Below are 18,193 nucleotides of genomic sequence, written 5' to 3'. Positions count from 1 at the left end.
CCCCAGTCGCTCTCTCTCTCTCTCTTCCAACAACAACATGCCCTCGAAAAAGCCTCGGCACCGCCGGGCACTCCAGCTAGTCTTCTATATATATAAATCGGTCGATCTGTCTGTCTGTCATTCTGTCTATCTGTCTGTCATTCTGTCTGTCATCGCGTGTGCATCTGTCGGGCTATGCGCTCGAAAGTTACAGGGCGTACCTACGTGCGCGTTACCTCCAAAGAAAGCTTACGCTTCCGAGACGGTTTTAAGCGTATTTACGTTTCGGCCGGGCTAAAATCGCGCCCGCGGTATCCCAAAAACCTTCAACATTCCGCTCATTATCCGCTCATTAGCGACAGAGTGACCTCGAGCTCGACCAATCGTACGCCGGGTTGCTGGCGTGTGCCGCCGGGCCAATCGGTGCGTGTGTGGCCGGGCCTTATCGTTCTGAACCGAGGTGAGTCGCCGCCATCTTGATTCCAAACTTTTCCTTTCTTTTTCCCGCTTTCTGCGTCTTTAAAAAAAACGTTGCTTTTAAAACACATATTGTTTTTTTAAAAATGATTTAGAAACGAATTAACTTATCTAATCTCATTAATTTTCCTACCTTTCCCGTTTTTTCCAGGTAGGCCTCGAAGCCTCGGCTTCTCCTCCGCACCCACGCCCGAGCTAGGCACCTCCCGGCCCCACTCGAAGGCTGCAGGGGCGGGCCTCAGCCCAGCGCCGCTACCTTACTAAAGGGTGCGCGCGCAGCAGGAGCTGAGACGCGGCGTCTCTCTCTGGCTCGGCCGGGGGGCGGGGCTTGCTGAGCGTCAACGGTTACCCTGGCAACCGGGCCCGCCAGCCGTCTCGCACAGCCGCAATCGGCGGTCTTCACCTCGGTGGGGGGGGGGGGGGCCGCGACCCTCCGCGGGGGGGGGGGGGGCGCGACCCTCGGGGGGGGGGGCCGCGACCCTCGGGGGGGTCCCTTCCCCCGCCCTCCCTTCCCCCCCCGCCCCCCCCTCCCCCCCCCCTCTCTCTCTCTCTCTTCCAACAACAACATGCCCTCGAAAAAGCCTCGGCACCGCCGGGCACTTCAGCTAGTACACTATAAATGGTAGGATACTGAAGTGTAGAGGAACAGAGGGACCTTGGAGTGCATGTCCACAGATCCCTGAAGATAGCAGGACAGGTAGAAAAGGTGGTTAAGAAGGCACACGGGATACTTGCCTTTATTAGCCAAGGCACAGAATATAAGAGCAGGGCGGTTTTGCTTGAACTGTATAAAACACTAGTACGATAGTCTTGACAAAGGGTTTGACCTGAAACGTTGGCTCTATTTCTCTCTCCACGGATGTTGCCTGGCCTGCTGAGTTTTTCCAGCATTTTCTGTTGTTATTTTGTATAAAACACTAGTTAGGCCACAGCTAGAGTACTGCGTGCAGTTCTGGTCACCACATTACAGGAAAGATGTGATTGCACTAGAGAGGGTACAGAGGAGATTTACGAGGATGTTGCTAGTACTGGAGAATTTTAGCTATGAGGAAAGATTAAATAGGCTGGGGTTTTCTTTGGAGCAGAGGAGGCTGAGGGGAGATTTAATTGAGGTGTATAAAATTATGAGGGGCCTAGATAGAGTGGCTATGAAGGACCTGTTTCACTTAGCAGAGAGGTCAATAACCAGGGGGCATAGATTTAAAGTAATTGGTAGAAGGATTAAAGGGGAGTCGAGAACTTTTTCCACACAGAGGGTGGCGGGGGTCTGGAACTCTGCCTGAAAGGGTGGTAGAGGCAGAAACCCTCACTACATTTAAAAAGTACTTAGATATGCACTTGAAGTGTTGTTCACAATATATATAAATGATCTGGATCAGGGAATTGGATGCAATATTTCCAAATTCGCTGACGACACTAAACTAGGAGGAGGGGTGGGCTCTGATGAGGATGTCAGGAGGCTACAGTGCGATTTGGACAGGTTGGGGGAATGGGCGGATACGTGGCAGATGCACTATAATGTGGATAAATGCGAGGTTATCCACTTTGGGGGTAAAAACAGGAGGGTAGATTATTATCTAAATGGCAATAGATTGGGAGATGGGGAAGTGCAGAGGGACCTGGGTGTTCTTGTGCACCAGTCACTGAAGGAGAGCATGCAGGTGCAACAGGCGATTAAGAAGGCAAATGGTATGTTGGCCTTCATATCAAGGGGGTTCGAGTATAGGAATAGGGATACCTTACTACAGCTGTACAAGGTGCTGGTGAGACCGCATCTGGAGTATTGTGTACAGTTTTGGTCGCCCCATCTGCGGAAGGATGTTCTTGCCATGGAAAGAGTGCAACGGCGATTCACCAGGCTGATACCTGGAATGGCGGGAATGACCTACGAAGAGAGATTAAATAGTTTGGGCTTGTACTCACTGGAGTTTAGAAGATTGAGAGGGGATCTCATCGAAACATATAAAATTATGGCAGGCCTGGACAGGCTGAATTCAGAGAGAATGTTTCCAATGGCCAGGGAGCACAGAACCAGGGGCCACAGTCTAAAAATAGCGGGCAAATCATTTAAAACAGAGATGAGGAAGAATTTCTTCACTCAAAGAGTGGTGAGCCTGTGGAATTCCCTGCCACAGAGGGCTGTGAAGGCTAATTCAATAAATATTTTCAAGAGAGAATTGGATATATTTCTGAAGGCTAAGGGGATTAAGGGTTACGGAGAAAAGGCGGGGACGGGGTACTGAACTGGTAAGATCAGCTATGATCTCAGACGAGGATCAGCCATGATCTCATTGAATGGCGGAGCAGGCTCGAAGGGCCGAATGGCCTACTCCTGTTCCTATCTCTATGTTATGTTACAGGGCTACTGACCAAGAGCTGGAAAGTTGGATTCGGCTGGAGAGCTCTTTTTCAGCCGGCACAGACACGATGGGCCAAATGGCCTCCTCCTGTGCCGTAAATTTCTAAGTTTTGAAGAAGGGTCCAACCCGAAACGTCAACTCAAATTTCTCTCCACGGATGTTGCCTGACCTGCTGAGTTTTTCCAGCATTTTCTGTTGTTATTCCGTAAATTTCTATGATTTGTTTCTGATTCCGCTCCTTGTCACTGCTGATATTTAAATGGTGAAAAACTAGGAACAGTGGAGGTCCAATGAGATTGTGGTCCATGTACACAGATCACTAAAATGTAGTCGTCAGCAACGTTCCCTCTAAATTGTCTTTGTTGTTCGCGGCCTGTTTATGTCAGTGCGTGATCCCTTTAAATTTCTGTGCATGCGCAATATTTGAAATGGGAAAGCTTGTGAGCGGCCTACGCGGTACCTTGCAGATTACTGCACGGCTGTGCACGTGTGCAGCTTCGAGAGAGCATTGGTAGTCAGGTACAAAAAATAATCAAAAAGGCTAATAGAATGTTAGTCTTTATAACTAGAGTGCTAGAATGTAAAGGGGAGTTTTGCTACAACTATACAAATCCCTGGTTAGACCACACCTGGAGCACTGTGTACAGCCCTGGTTAGACCACACCTGGAGCACTGTGTACAGCCCTGGGCACCACACCTGGAGCACTGTGTACAGCCCTGGTTAGACCACACCTGGAGCACTGTGTACAGCCCTGGTTAGACCACACCTGGAGCACTGTGTACAGCCCTGGGCACCACACCTGGAGCACGGTGTACAGCCCTGGTTAGACCACACCTGGAGCACTGTGTACAGCCCTGGTTAGACCACACCTGGAGCACTGTGTACAGCCCTGGTTAGACCACACCTGGAGCACTGTGTACAGCCCTGGTTAGACCACACCTGGAGCACTGTGTACAGCCCTGGTTAGACCACACCTGGAGCACGGTGTACAGCCCTGGTTAGACCACACCTGGAGCACTGTGTACAGCCCTGGTTAGACCACACCTGGAGCACTGTGTACAGTCCTGGTTAGACCACACCTGGAGCACTGTGTACAGTTCTGGGCACCACACCTTAGAAAGGATATATTGGCCTTGGCTGGAGGGCAGCGCAGATTCACCAGAACGTGACCAGGGCTCCCAGGGTTGGATTATGAGGAGAGATTACAGAAACTGGGCTTGTATTCCCTGGAATATAGAAGGTTAATGGGTGATTTGAGTATTTTGGGATTTTGAAAGGAATTGATAGGGTATCAATTAATAGAGAAACTTTTTTTTGCTGGTGGGGAGTCTTGGACAAGGGGACATGACCTTAAAATCAGAGCCAGGCCATTCAGGAGAGATGTTAGCAAACACGTTTTCACACAAAGGGAGGTAGAAGTGTGAAACTCTCTCCCACAAAAAGCAGTAGATGTTAGCTCAATTAATAATTTTAAATCTGAGAGCAATAGATTTTTGCTAGCCAAGGGTTTAAGGGATATTAGCAAAGACAGGTGGATGGAGTTACGTTACGGATCAGCCATGATCTCGTTGAATGGCGGAACAGGCTTGAGGGGCTGAATGGCCTCCTCCTGTTCCTATGATGTGTTCATTTCCTACCTTGACCTTAGAAATAACTTCTCTCCTGTGAACAGGTGAAGCTATTGACTAACCCGAGAGATCAGTGATTTTGTACGTTGAGTGGTGTGAGTGCAGTCAGAGATAACTCCAGCAAGGTCACATGGCTCATGAATGAGTGACTGAGGTATCTGGCTCTTAGTTGTGTTTGTTGGAAGTGAGGAGTTGTTCCTCCGGTTTGGATTCATTAGCTATATTTTGACAAACCCCTTTAAAAATAATGCCTCTGACTCTTAAGATTGAAGGTTAAACGACAGGCACATAATGAAATACTGCACAGAACATGATGCTTCATGACATTGCTGGCACCGTGGATGACTCGTGTGTGGGATGGAACTGCCCAGCGTTCTGAGGGTTGATTAATATTATATAGTTTTGGTTGAACACTGCTGGGGAATGGGGATCTGAGAGAAATGTCACACTTTTACCGCTGTATTGCATGCTTTTGTTCTTGTCTTGCTGAATAAACAAACTCTGTACAGTTGCAACAGCAAGTAATCCTTAACCTGCTGAATAAACATCAGTTGTGGGGAAGTTACTGGAATCTAGGACCAGGTGGAGAGGGACTGAGCACTTGGACAAGTATGAGCTTGTCAAAGAGAGTCAGCGTGAATTTATGAAGGGTAAGTCATGTCTGACTAATCTAGTCCAATTTTTGAGAAGGTTACCAGGCCATATGGCCCCTCGAGCCTGCTCTGCCATTCCACAAGATCATGGCTGATCTACCTCATCTCCACTTTCCCACCCAATCCACATATCCCTTGATTCCCTTAGAGTTAAAAAAAATCTATCGATCTCTGTCTTGAATATACTCAACGACTGAGCCTCCACAGCCCTCTGGGGCAGAGAATTCCAAAGATTCACCACCCTCTGAGTGAAGAAGTTTCTCCTCATCTCAGTCCTAAATGGCCGACCCCTTATCCTGAGACTATGACCCCTAGTTCTAGACTCTCTAGCCAGGGGCAACAGCCTCTCAGCATCTACCCTGTTAAGCCCTCTAAGAATTTTATACATTTCAATGAGATCACCTCTAACTCCTAAACTCCAGAGGGTATAGGCCCAATCTACGCAATCTCTCCTCATAGGACAGCCCTCACATCCCAGGAATCAATTTTGTGAACCTTCACTGCACTGCCCCATAGGCAAATTTCTCCTTCCTTAGGTAAGGAGACCAAACTGTGCACAGTACTCCCAGGTGTGATTTCACCAAAGCTCTATATAATTGCAGCAAGATTTCCTCACTGTTATAATTCTAGAAGGCATTTGATAAGGTTCCATACAAGAGATTTTAATCAAAAATGAAAGCGTTCGGAATTGGAGGTAGCCTTGTGACATGGGTCGGTAATTGGTTGAAAGATAGGAGACAAAGGCCTCGATTTTAACCCTTCTCCCCACCCCTGCCCCCAGGCAGGGCAGGAGAGAGTTGTGGGGGTGGGGGCGCGGGATTAAAATACCGGAATCGAGCAAGCTGACCTCATTCCCACCCGTTTAAATTTTAACATCCATAAATCTGGCCAAGGCTTCCGCAAATGGCAGGCAGGGGGTCTATTTAACATTCAAAAGTCGTGGCGCCATGGCTTAAATTTAACTGAGTGAGGGAGAGGCCTGAGCTTGTAGGATTTCATGCTCAGAACCGAGGCGGGAGGTGCCGACTGGCCAAATTAAATGCTAACAATCTGCTCCTTTTAGTGGGCCTGGAGGCGCAGGAGTGCTCTCCCCTGGCCTCACAAGGAAACCTTTGCCCTCCCCCCGCCCCGGTGTCATCGCATTTCACCATATTTATCAATGATTTAGATGAAGGATTGGAGAGTTGTCTATCCAAGTTTGCAGATGACACTAAGTTAGGAGGCACAGTTAGTTTTGTAGATGGGAGCAGGAAGCTACAAAGGGACACAGATTAAGTGAATGGCCAAAGCTGTGGCAGATGGAGTTCAATGTGGGGAAGTGTGAGGTCATCCACCTTGGACCCAAGAAAGACAAATTGGAATATTTTCTTAATGGTGAGAGACGAGGAACCTGGAGGAGCAGAGATTTGGGTGCCCAGGTACATAAATCATTAAAAGCTATTGCACGGGTACAAAAAGTAATCAAAAAGACTAAAGGAATGTTGGCCTTTATCTCAAATGCTGGAACACAGAGAGGAGGAAGTGACGCTTCAGTTGTAGAGAGCCTTAGTCAGACTCCACCTGGAGCGCTGTGTTCAGTTCTGGGCCCCGCACCTCAGGAAGGATGTATTGGCCTTGGAGAGGGAGCAGCGCAGATTCACCAGAATGATACGGAGGCTGAAAGGGTTACATTAAAAGGACAGGTTGCATAAACTTGACTTGTGTTTCTTGATTTTAGACGGTTGAGGGGTTAACTAATCGAGGTGTTTAAAATGATAAAAGGAATTGATAGGGTGGATCGAGAGAAACTATTACCTCTGGTGGGGGAATCCAGAACAAGGGGTCATAACCTTAAAATTAGCGCCACGTCATTTAGGAGTGAAATCAGGATACAGTTTTTCACAGAATCATACAGCACAGAAGAGGCCCATTTGACCCATCGTGCCTGTGCCGGCTCTTTGAAAGAGCTACCCAATTAGTCCCACTCCCCCCTGCTCTTTCCCCACAGCCCTGCAAATTTCTCCTTTTCAAGTATTTATCCAATTCCCTTTTGAAAGTTCCTATTCAATCTGTTTCCACCGCCCTTTCAGGCAGCGCATTCCAGATCACAACACAGCTCGCTGCTATATTCTTCACAAAAAGTTGTGGAAATCTGAAACTCTCTTTCCCCCAATAGGCTGGGGATGCTGGGTCAATGACATTTTCAAGAGTGAGATTGATAGATTTTTGTTAGTTAAGGTATCAGGTAATGACCATCTCCAACAAGAGTCTAACCACCTCCCCTTGAGATTCAGTGGCATCACCATCGCCGATGGGCCGAAATGGCAGCACGGTGGCATAGTGGTTAGCACTGTTGCCTCACAGCGCCAGGGACCCGGGTTCGAATCCGGCCTCGGGTGACTGTCTGTGTGGAGTTTGCACATTCTCCCCGTGTTTGCGTGGGTTTTCTCCGGGTGCTCCGGTTTCCTCCCACAATCCAAAGATGTGCGGGTTAGGTTGATTGGCTATGATAAATTGACCCTTAGTGTTAGGGGGATTAAATACGTGGGGTTACAGGGATAGGGTGGGATATGTGTTGGTGTAGGGGTTACGGGGATCGGGTGGGATATGTGTCGGTGCAGGCTCGATGGGCCGAAATGGCCTCTATCTGCACTGTGGGGTTTCTGTGATTCTGTGAATCTCCCAACATCAACATCCTGGGGTCACCATTGACCAGAAACTTAACTGGACCAGCCACATAAATATTGTGGCTACAAGAGCAGGTCAGAGGCTGGGTATTCTGCAGCGAGTGACTCACCTCCTGACACCCCAAAGCGTCTCCACCACCTGCAAGGCACAAGTCAGGAATACCCTCCACCAGAGTTCCCGCTAAGGTGCACGTGCACGCAGCCACACAGTGGTCTGAGAGGTCCCGCGCAGGCTGCTCTCCGGCTTTTACATTGTAGATACTGCGCACGTGCAAAAATGTGAATGGGCTGTGCATTGGGGGAGGCAGGCCGCGCAGGAGGCAATGTAGCTTACGGGGTACGTTGCTCTCCACTTGCCTGGATGAGTGCAGCTCCAACAATACTCAAGAAGCTTGGCACCATCCAGGACCAAGCAGCCCGCTTGATTGGCACCCCATCCACCACCTTAAACATTCACTCCCTCCACCACCGGTGTACCGTGGCTGCAGTGTGTACCATCTCTCCTGTAGCTGGGCTCAGCAAGCTCCTTTGTTTCAGGGCCTATAAAAACAGTCTTTGTAGTGCGATTTTGCACTGAGTACAGTTTAAACAGAGCGCTGAGAGTTGGGAATTGGTCTTAATTTACACCAAGGAAAGAGTCCGAGAGCGGGAGCAGTCAAACAACAACAACTTAGACGGTGGATAGGCAATGGCAAACATTCAAAGACCGAATGGATGAACTACAGAAGTTGTTCATCCCAGTTTGGCATAAAAATAAAACAAAAAAGGTGACTCAACCGTGGCTAACAAGGGAAATTAGGGATAGCATAAGATCCAAGGAGAGCACATACAAATTGGCCAGACAAAGCAATAATCCTGAGGATTGGGAGCAGTTTAGGATTCAACAAAGGAGGACAAAGGGATTAATTAAGAAAGGGAAAATAGAATATGCGAGTAAGCTTGCAGGGAACAAAAACTGACTGTAAAAGCTTTTATAGATATGTAAAGAGAAAAAGATTGGTGAAGTCAAGCGTAGGTCCCTTGCAGTCAGAATCGGGGGAATTTATAATGGGGAGCAAAGAAATGGCAGACCAACTAAATACATATTTTGGTTCTGTCTTCACAAAGGAGGACACAAATAACCTCCCAGAAATACCGCGGAACATAGGGTCTGATGAAAGGGTGGAACTGAAAGAAATCAGTATTTGTAGGGAAATGGTGTTAGGAAAATTGATGGGGCTGAAGGCCGATAAATCCCCAGGGCCTGATAATCTACATCCCAGGGTACTTAAGGAAGTGGCCCTGGAAATAATAGATGCATTGCTGGTCATCTTCCAGAACTCGATAGACTCTGGAACAGTACCCATGGATTGGAGGGTAGCTAATGTTACCCCACTATTCAAAAAAGGTGGCAGAGAAAAAGCGGGGAATTATAGACCGGTAAACCTGACATCGGTCGTGGGGAAAATGCTAGAGTCCATTATAAAATATGTAATAGCAGAGCACTTGGAAAGCAGTGACAGGATCGGACAAAGTCAACATGGATTTACAAAAGGTAAATCATGCTTGACTAATCTACTGGAATTTTTTGAGGATGTAACTGGTAAAATAGATAATGGAGAACCAGTGGATGTGGTGTATTTGGACTTTCAGAAGGCTTTTGATAAGGTCCCGCATAAGAGGTTAGCGTGCAAAATTAAGGCACATGGGATTGGGGGCAAGGTATTGACTTGGATAGAGAACTGGTTGGCGGACAGAAAGCAAAGAGTTGGAATAAACGGGTCGTTTTCCGAGTGGCAGGCAGTGACTAGTGGGGTATCGCAAGGATCGGTCCTAGGACCCCAGCTGTTCACAATATATATTAATGATCTGGACGAGGGAATTGGATGTAATATCTCCAAATTTGCAGATGACACAAAGCTGGGTGGCAGGGTATGCTGTGAGGAGGATATCATGAAACTCCAGTACGATTTGGACAGGTTGGGTGATTGGGCAGAAACATGGCAAATGCACTATAATGTGGATAAATGTGAGGTTATCCACTTTGGTGGCAAAAACAGGAAGGCAGATTATTATTTGAATGGCAATAGATTGGGAGAAGGGGAAGTGCAAAGAGACCTGGGTGTTCTTGTGCACCAGTCGCTGAAGGTAAGCATGCAGGTGCAGCAGGCGGTTAAGAAGGCAAATGGTATGTTGGCCTTCGTAGCAAGAGGGTTCGAGTACAAGAACAAGGATGTCTTGCTGCAGTTGTACAGGGCCTTGGTGAGACCGCACCTTGAGTATTGTGTGCAGTTTTGGTCACCTTACCTGAGGAAGGACGTTCTTGCCATGGAGGGAGTGCAGCGAAGATTCACCAGGCTGATACCTGGGATGGCAGGAATGACGTACGAGGAGAGATTGTGTCAATTGGGCTTATACTCACTGGAGTTTAGAAGATTGAGAGGGGATCTCATCGAAACCTATAAAATTCTGTCAGGTCTGGACAGACTAGATGCAGGAAGGATGTTTCTGATGGCCAGGGAGTCCAGAACCAGGGGTCATAGTCTAAGGATAAGGGGTAAGCCATTTAAGACTGAAATGAGGAGGAATTTCTTCACCCAGAGAGTGGTGAACCTGTGGAATTCTCTGCCACAGAGGGCGGTGGAGGCCAGGTCATTAAATATATTCAAGAAGGAGTTGGATATATTTCTTGAGGCTAAAGGGATCAAGGGATATGGGGAGAAGGCAGGGACAGGGTACTGAATTTGGATGATCAGCCATGATCTCATTGAATGGCGGAGCAGGCTCGAAGGGCCGAATGGCCTACTCCTGCTCCTATCTTCTATGTTTCTATGTAACTGCGAAATCGCTAAAGTGATGTCACAACCAGGGAAGGAGCTGATTGGTAAGTAGGACCTGGTGAGTATTTCTACAGTCCAGTGGTTAAAGTCAAAGTAAGGTCTCCAGTTTAGAGTAAGTAGTGTTTAGAGGGAAGTAAGGTCCCTAGTGTATTTAATAGTCTTTAATTTAAAGGAAGTAAAGGGAGTAAAGGGTAGGACATGGCAGGGCAGCTCGGCAGCGTGGTGTGCTCCTCCTGTGCTATGTGGGAAGTCAGGGACACTTTCGGTGTCCAGGGTGAACACGTGCCGGAAGTGTCTCCAGCTGCAGCTACTCGAAATCTGCGTTTTGGAGCTGCGGCTGGAGTCACTGTGGAGCATCTGCGAAGCTGAGATCTTCGTGGATAGCATGTTTAACGAGGTGGTCACACCGCAGGTAAAGAGTACACAGGCAGACAGGAAATGGGTGACCGCCAGACAGAGTAAAAGAACTAGGAGGATAGTGCAGGAGTCCCCTGGGTCCATCTCCCTCTCCAACAGATTTTCCGTTTTGGATACTGATGGAGATGGTTTCTTGGGAATGCAGCAAGAGCCAAGTCCGTGGCACTACGAGTGGCTCAGCTGCACAGAAGGAGAGGAAAAAGAGTGGGAGAGCAATAGTGATAGGGGAATTCTATCGTAAGGGGAACAGATAGATGTTTCTGTGGCCGCAGACGTGACTCCAGGATGGTATGCTGCCTCCCTGGTGCCAGGGTCAAGGATGTCACTGAACGGCTGCAGGGCATTCTGAAGGGTTCACATTGGTACCAACGACATGGGTAGAAAGAGGGATGAGGTCCTGCAACAAGAATTTAGGGAGCTAGGTAGCAGATTAAAAAGCAGGACCTCAAAGTTTGTAATCTCTGGATTACTCCCGGTGCCACGTGCTAGTGAGTATAGGAATAGGAGGATAGAACAGATGAATGCGTGGCTAAAGAGGTGGTGCAGGAGGGAGGGCTTTTGTTTCCTGGATCACTGGGACTGCTTATGGGGAAGGTGGGACCTGTACAAGTCGGATGGGTTGCACCTGAACCGGAACGGGACCAACATCCTTGCGGGGAGGTTTGCTAGTACTGTTGGGAGGGGGTTTAAACTAACTTGGCAGGGGGATGGGATACGGAGTGGAGCTATAGTAGGGGGTGATGCACAGCCAAATACAGAGAAAAAAACAAGTCAGCCTGGAAGGCAGAGCAAATATGTAACAGCACAAGGGAGTATGGCATGGCTGGATGGCATTTATTTTAATGCAAGGAGTCTTGCGAGTAAAACAGATGAATTGAAGGTGTTGATGAACACATGGGAGTATGATATTGTTGCTATCACAGAGACATGGTTGAGGGAGGGGCAAGACTGGCAGCTCAATATTCCAGGGTATAGAATCTTCAGGCGAGACAGAGGGGGGTGTTAAAGAGGAGGGGGGTGTCGCAATATCAATCAAGGAGTCAATTACTGCTGTAAGGAGGGATGATATCGTAGCAGGTTCCTCGAATTAGGCCATATGGGTAGAACTTAAAAACAAAAAGGGGGCAAGCACTTTGCTGGGAGTGTACTATAGGCCCCCAAACAGTCAGGAGGAACAGATATATAGGCAAATCTCAGAGAAGTGTAGAAATAATAGGGTAATAATAGTCGTGGATTTCAACTTCCCCAATATTAACTGGGATAGTCAGAGTGTGAAAGGCTTAGAGGGTGCGGAATTCTTAAAGAGCATCCAGGAGAGCATTTTGAGCCAACATGTAGAAAGTCCTACAAGAGAGGGGGCGGTACTGGACCTACTTCTGGGGAATGTAGCCAGGAAAGTGGTAGGAGTGTCAGTAGGAGAGCATTTTGGTGACAGTGACCATAATTCGGTGAGATTTAAGGTAGTCATGGAAAAGTTCAAAGATGGACCGGAAATAAAGGTTCTAAATTGGGAGGATGGCCGATTTTAATATGATAAGGCAGGATCTGGCTAAAGTGGACTGGGATCAGCTACTTGTAGGAAAATCCACATCAGAGCAGTGGGAGTCTTTCAGAAAGGAAATAGAGAGAGTACGCCAACATGTTCCCATAAAGGTCAAGGGTAGGACCAAGAAGCCCTGGATGTCAAGGGATATACAAGAATGGATTAGGAAAAAAAGGGAGGCTTTTGGCAGATACAAAGGACTAAAAACAGTGGAAGCCCTAGAGGAGTATAGAAAGTGCAGGGGGATACTTAAAAAGGAAATTAGGAGAGCGAAGAGAGGGCATGAAAAAACACTGGCGGGTAAAAGAAAGGAAAATCCCACGGTGTTTTATAAGTATATTAAGGGCAAGAGGATAACCAGGGAAAGAGTAGGGCCCATTAGGGACCAAAGTGGCAATCTGTGTGTAGAGCCGGAAGATGTAGGTGAGGTTTTAAATGAATATTTTGCATCTGTGTTCACTATGGAGAAGGACGATGTAGGCATAGAAATCAGGCAGGGGGATTGTGATATACTTGAACAAATTAGTATTGAGAGGGAGGAGGTACAGGAAACTTTGTGCTATCCGGCACCAACGGGACCGAGCTGTTGCCGTCCCATCAAAACTGCCGGACAAACCAGCGCTAATGTTGAAACATACGAAGATTTTGAGCTCCGTATCTGGCAACAAACCCTGTTGCTTGGCAACAAACCCTGTTGCTTAGCAACAGCTTCTAAACAGTCGGCCGTACCTTGCAAGCGTCTCTGTAGCTTAGCAACAGCTTCAGCGAGACCTTGCAGCGCCTGACTGGTGAAAAAAAAGCAACGAAAAGAAAAAAAAACTAACGAAACGGCTCCTGATTTTTGCCGGTGGCTCGAGCATTCCGGACAGTTAACCTCCGGATAAACCAAAGTTTCCTGTACTAGCGGTTTTAACGGGCTTAAAAGTGGATAAAACCCCAGGCCCAGACGAGATGTATCCCAGGCTGCTGTGTGAGGCAAGGGAGGAGATTGCAGGGGCTCTGACACAAATTTTCAGAACCTCTCTGGCCACGGGAGGTGTCAGAGGACTGGAGAACAGCTAACGTAGTACCATTATTCAAGAAGGGTAGTAGGGATAAACCACGGAATTACAGGCCAGTGAGCCTAACATGGAAATTATTGGAAAAAAATCTGAGACACAGAATTAGTCTCCACTTGGAGAGGCAAGGATTAATCAAGGATAGTCAGCATGGCTTTGTCAGGGGGAGATCATGTCTAACCAATTTGATAGAATTTTTCGAGGGGGTGACTAGGTGTGTGGATGAGCGTAGTGCAGTTGATGTAGTCTACATGGACTTCAGTAAGGCTTTTGACAAGGTCCCACATGGGAGACTGGTCAAGAAGGTAAGAGTCCATGGGATCCAGGGCAATTTGGCACATTGGATCCAAAATTGGCTTAGCGGCAGGAGGCAGAGGGTGATGGTCGAAGTTTCTTGTTGTACTGGAAGCCTGTGTCCAGTGGTGTACCGCAGGGATCGGTGCTGGGTCCTGTGCTGTTTGTAGTGTATATTAATGATTTAGATATGAATGTAGGAGGTGTGATCAGTAAGTTCGCAGATGGCATGAAAATTGATGGAATGGTAAATATCGAGGAGGGAAGCCTCAGGCTACAGGACGATATAGATGGGATGATTAGATGGGCAGAACAGTGGCAAATGGAATTTAACCCTGAAAAGTGTGAGGTGATGCATTTTGGGAGGACTAACAAGGCAAGGGAATACACAATGAATGGTAGGACCCTAGGAAGGACAGAGGACCAGAGGGACCTTGGTGTGCATGTACATAGATTCCTGAAGGCAGCAGGACAGGTAGATAAGGTGGTTATAAAGGCATATGGGATACTTGCCTTCATTAGCCGAGGCATAGAATATAAGAGTAGGGAGGTTTTGATGGAGCTGTACAAAACGCTAGTTAGGCCACAGCTGGAATACTGTGTGCAGTTCTGGTCGCCACACTATAGGAAGGTTGTGATTGCATTGGAGAGGGTGCAGAGGAGATGCACCAGGATGTTACCTGGGCTGGAGCGCTTCAGCTGTGAAGAGAGAGTAACTACTAACACTACTAACAATAACCAGCCCCAGGACAGGGACAGCGTAACACAAAGAATTCGACCCAACACAATCGTCGCTAAGCAAAAGGAAAAATATCTGTCATATTGGGCAGAAACAACAAAAACCCAAAGCAAACTCATGCTACTTGGCCCTAAACAGACAATACAACATGGCTGATTACCTGACCAGGGTAAAGGATAGCAAACTGAGAAAAACCTTGACAATGTACAGACTTAGTGAACATAGCCTGGCGATCGAAAAAGGTAGACACAGGCAGACCCGGCTACCAAGAGAGGACAGGATATGCTCTCACTGCAGCCAGGGAGTGGTGGAGACAGAGATGCACTTCCTCACAGCTTGTAGAAAATATCAGGGCATAAGGGAGAATTTCTACCCAAAATTCACAAAAATATGCCCGGAATTCAGAAATTTGAATGACGACCAAAAACTCCCATACCTACTAGGGGAAGAGAGAAATTGTGTAACCTTAGCGGCACACTACGTTACAGCTTGCCATAAACAGAGGGACAACCACTAAATATAAGAAAAGAGTATATACAAATTATATGAATGTATATTTATACACTCAGGGATATATCTGTTTGTACACTGTATGGATAGATCTGTATTTTTGTGTACAACCATGAATGTTTTTCGATGCTTTGGCAACATAAGATGTACCTTGTCATCATGCCAATAAAGCGATTTGAATTGAATTGACTGGACAGGCTGGGGTTGTTTTCCTTAGAGTAGAAAAGGCTGAGGGGGGACCTGATTGAGGTATACAAAATTATGAGGGCCATAGATAGGGTAGATAGAAAGGAACTTTTCCCCTTAGTAGAGGGGTCAATAACCAGGGGGCATAGTTTCAAGGTAAGGGGCAGGAGGTTTAGAGGGGATTTGAGGGAAAACCTCTCCACCCAGAGGGTGGTTGGAATCTGGAACTCTCTGCCTGAAAGGGTGGTAGAGGCAGGAACCCTCACAACATTCAAGAAGCATTTGGATGAGCACTTGAAATGCCATAGCATACAAGGCTACGGACCAAGTGCTGGAAAATGGGATTAGAATAGACAGGGCTTGATGGCCGGTGCGGACACGATGGGCCGAAGGGCCTCTTTCTGTGCTGTATAACTCTATGACTCTGACTCTACAAGATGCACTGCAGCAACTCGCCAAGGCTTCTTCGGCAGCACCTCCCAAACCCGCGACCTCTTCCACCTAGAAGGACAAGGGCAGCAGCAGGCACATGGGAACACCACCACCTGCAAGTTCCCCTCCGAGTCACACACCATCCTGACTTCGATATATATCGGCTGCTCCGTCATCGTCGCTGGGACAAAATCCTGGAACTTCCTCCCTAACAGCACTGTGGGAGCACCTTCACACACGGACTGCAGCGGTTCAAGAAGGCGGCTCACCACCTTCACAAGGGCAATTAGGGATGGGCAATAAATGCCGGCCTTGCCGGCGACGCCCAGATCCCGTGAATTTTTACATATGGAGAAAAGGGTGAATGGAGTTGAGATACAGATCAGCCATGATCATGTTGAATGGTGGAAAGGTTAGAGGGGCTGAATGGCCTACTCATAGAATCACAGAAATCTATGGCACAGAAGGAGGCCATTCGGCCCATCGTGTCTGTGCCGGCCGAAAGAGCTCTCCAGCCTAATCCCACTTTCCAGCTCTTGGTCCGTTGCCCTGTAGGTTACGGCACTTCAGGTACATATACAAGTACTTTTTAAATGTGATGAGGGTTTCTGCCTCGACCACCCTTTCAGGCAGTGAGTTCCAGACCCCCACCACCCTCTGGGTGAAAAAAGTTCTCAACTCCCCTCTAATCCTTCTATCAATTACTGGTTATTGACCCTTCTGCTAAGGGAAGTAGTTTCTTCCTATCCACTCTATCTAGGCCTCTCATAATTATATCCACCTCAATTAAATCTCCCCTCAACCTCCTCTGTTCCAAAGAAAACAACCCCAGCCTATCCAATCTTTCTTCACAGTTAATACTCCTGTGCTTCTGTTTGTAAACAGGAGCTCTGTGTATTTACACATTAAATCGTATGGCTTCTGTACGGTGACACGGGCAGGTGCTGTTCAACTTCAGTTACTGTGTCTTCTTCTGTAGCTGTGGTTAATGTAACTCATTCTTTCTGCTCTCTCCTCCTCCCCCCCTCTCTCTCTCCTCTCCCTCTCTCTCTCCCTCCTCCTCTCCCTCGTCCCCTCTCTCTCTCCCTCTCGCCCCCCCTCTCTCTCCCTCTCGCCCCCTCTCTCTCTCTCTCTCTCTCGCCCCCCTCTCTCTCTCTCCCTCTTGCCCCACCTCTCTCTCGCCCCCCCTCTCTCTCGCCCCCCCTCTCTCTCTCTCTCTCGCACCCCCTCTCTCTCTCGCACCCCCTCTCTCTCTCGCACCCCCTCTCTCTCTCGCACCCCCTCTCTCTCTCGCACCCCCCTCTCTCTCTCGCACCCCCTCTCTCTCTCGCACCCCCTCTCTCTCTCGCACCCCCTCTCTCTCTCGCCCCCCCCTCTCTCTCTCGCCCCCCCCCTCTCTCTCGCCCCCCCCTCTCTCTCGCCCCCCTCTCTCTCTCGCCCCCCCTCTCTCTCTCGCCCCCCTCTCTCTCTCGCCCCCCTCTCTCTCTCGCCCCCCTCTCTCTCTCGCCCCCCCTCTCTCTCTCGCCCCCCCTCTCTCTCTCGCCCCCCTCTCTCTCTCGCCCCCCCCTCTCTCGCCCCCCTCTCTCTCGCCCCCCTCTCTCTCTCGCCCCCCTCTCTCTCTCGCCCCCCTCTCTCTCTCGCCCCCCCTCTCTCTCTCGCCCCCCCTCTCTCTCTCGCCCCCCCTCTCTCTCTCGCCCCCCCTCTCTCTCTCGCCCCCCCTCTCTCTCTCGCCCCCCCTCTCTCTCTCGCCCCCCCTCTCTCTCTCGCCCCCCCTCTCTCTCTCGCCCCCCCTCTCTCTCTCGCCCCCCCTCTCTCTCTCGCCCCCCTCTCTCTCGCCCCCCCTCTCTCTCTCGCCCCCCCTCTCTCTCTCGCCCCCCCTCTCTCGCCCCCCTCTCTCTCGCCCCCCCTCTCTCTCTCGCCCCCCCTCTCTCTCTCGCCCCCCCTCTCTCTCTCGCCCCCCCTCTCTCTCTCGCCCCCCCTCTCTCTCTCGCCCCCCCTCTCTCTCTCGCCCCCCCCTCTCTCTCGCCCCCCCTCTCTCTCTCGCCCCCCCTCTCTCTCTCGCCCCCCCTCTCTCTCTCGCCCCCCCTCTCTCTCTCGCCCCCCCTCTCTCTCGCCCCCCTCTCTCTCTCGCCCCCCCTCTCTCTCTCGCCCCCCCCTCTCTCTCTCGCCCCCCCCTCTCTCTCTCGCCCCCCCTCTCTCTCTCGCCCCCCCTCTCTCTCTCGCCCCCCCTCTCTCTCTCGCCCCCCCTCTCTCTCTCGCCCCCCCCCTCTCTCTCTCGCCCCCCCCTCTCTCTCTCGCCCCCCCTCTCTCTCTCGCCCCCCCCTCTCTCTCTCGCCCCCCCTCTCTCTCTCGCCCCCCCCTCTCTCTCTCGTCCCCCCCTCTCTCTCGCCCCCCCCTCTCTCTCTCGCCCCCCCCCCTCTCTCTCGCCCCC

Source organism: Somniosus microcephalus, chromosome 6 (assembly GCF_052327205.1).
Source record: "Somniosus microcephalus isolate GS21.2 chromosome 6, FLI_Smic_1.0, whole genome shotgun sequence".
In the NCBI taxonomy this organism is placed as follows: Eukaryota; Metazoa; Chordata; class Chondrichthyes; order Squaliformes; family Somniosidae; genus Somniosus; species Somniosus microcephalus.
This window is presented reverse-complemented; position numbering follows the sequence as displayed.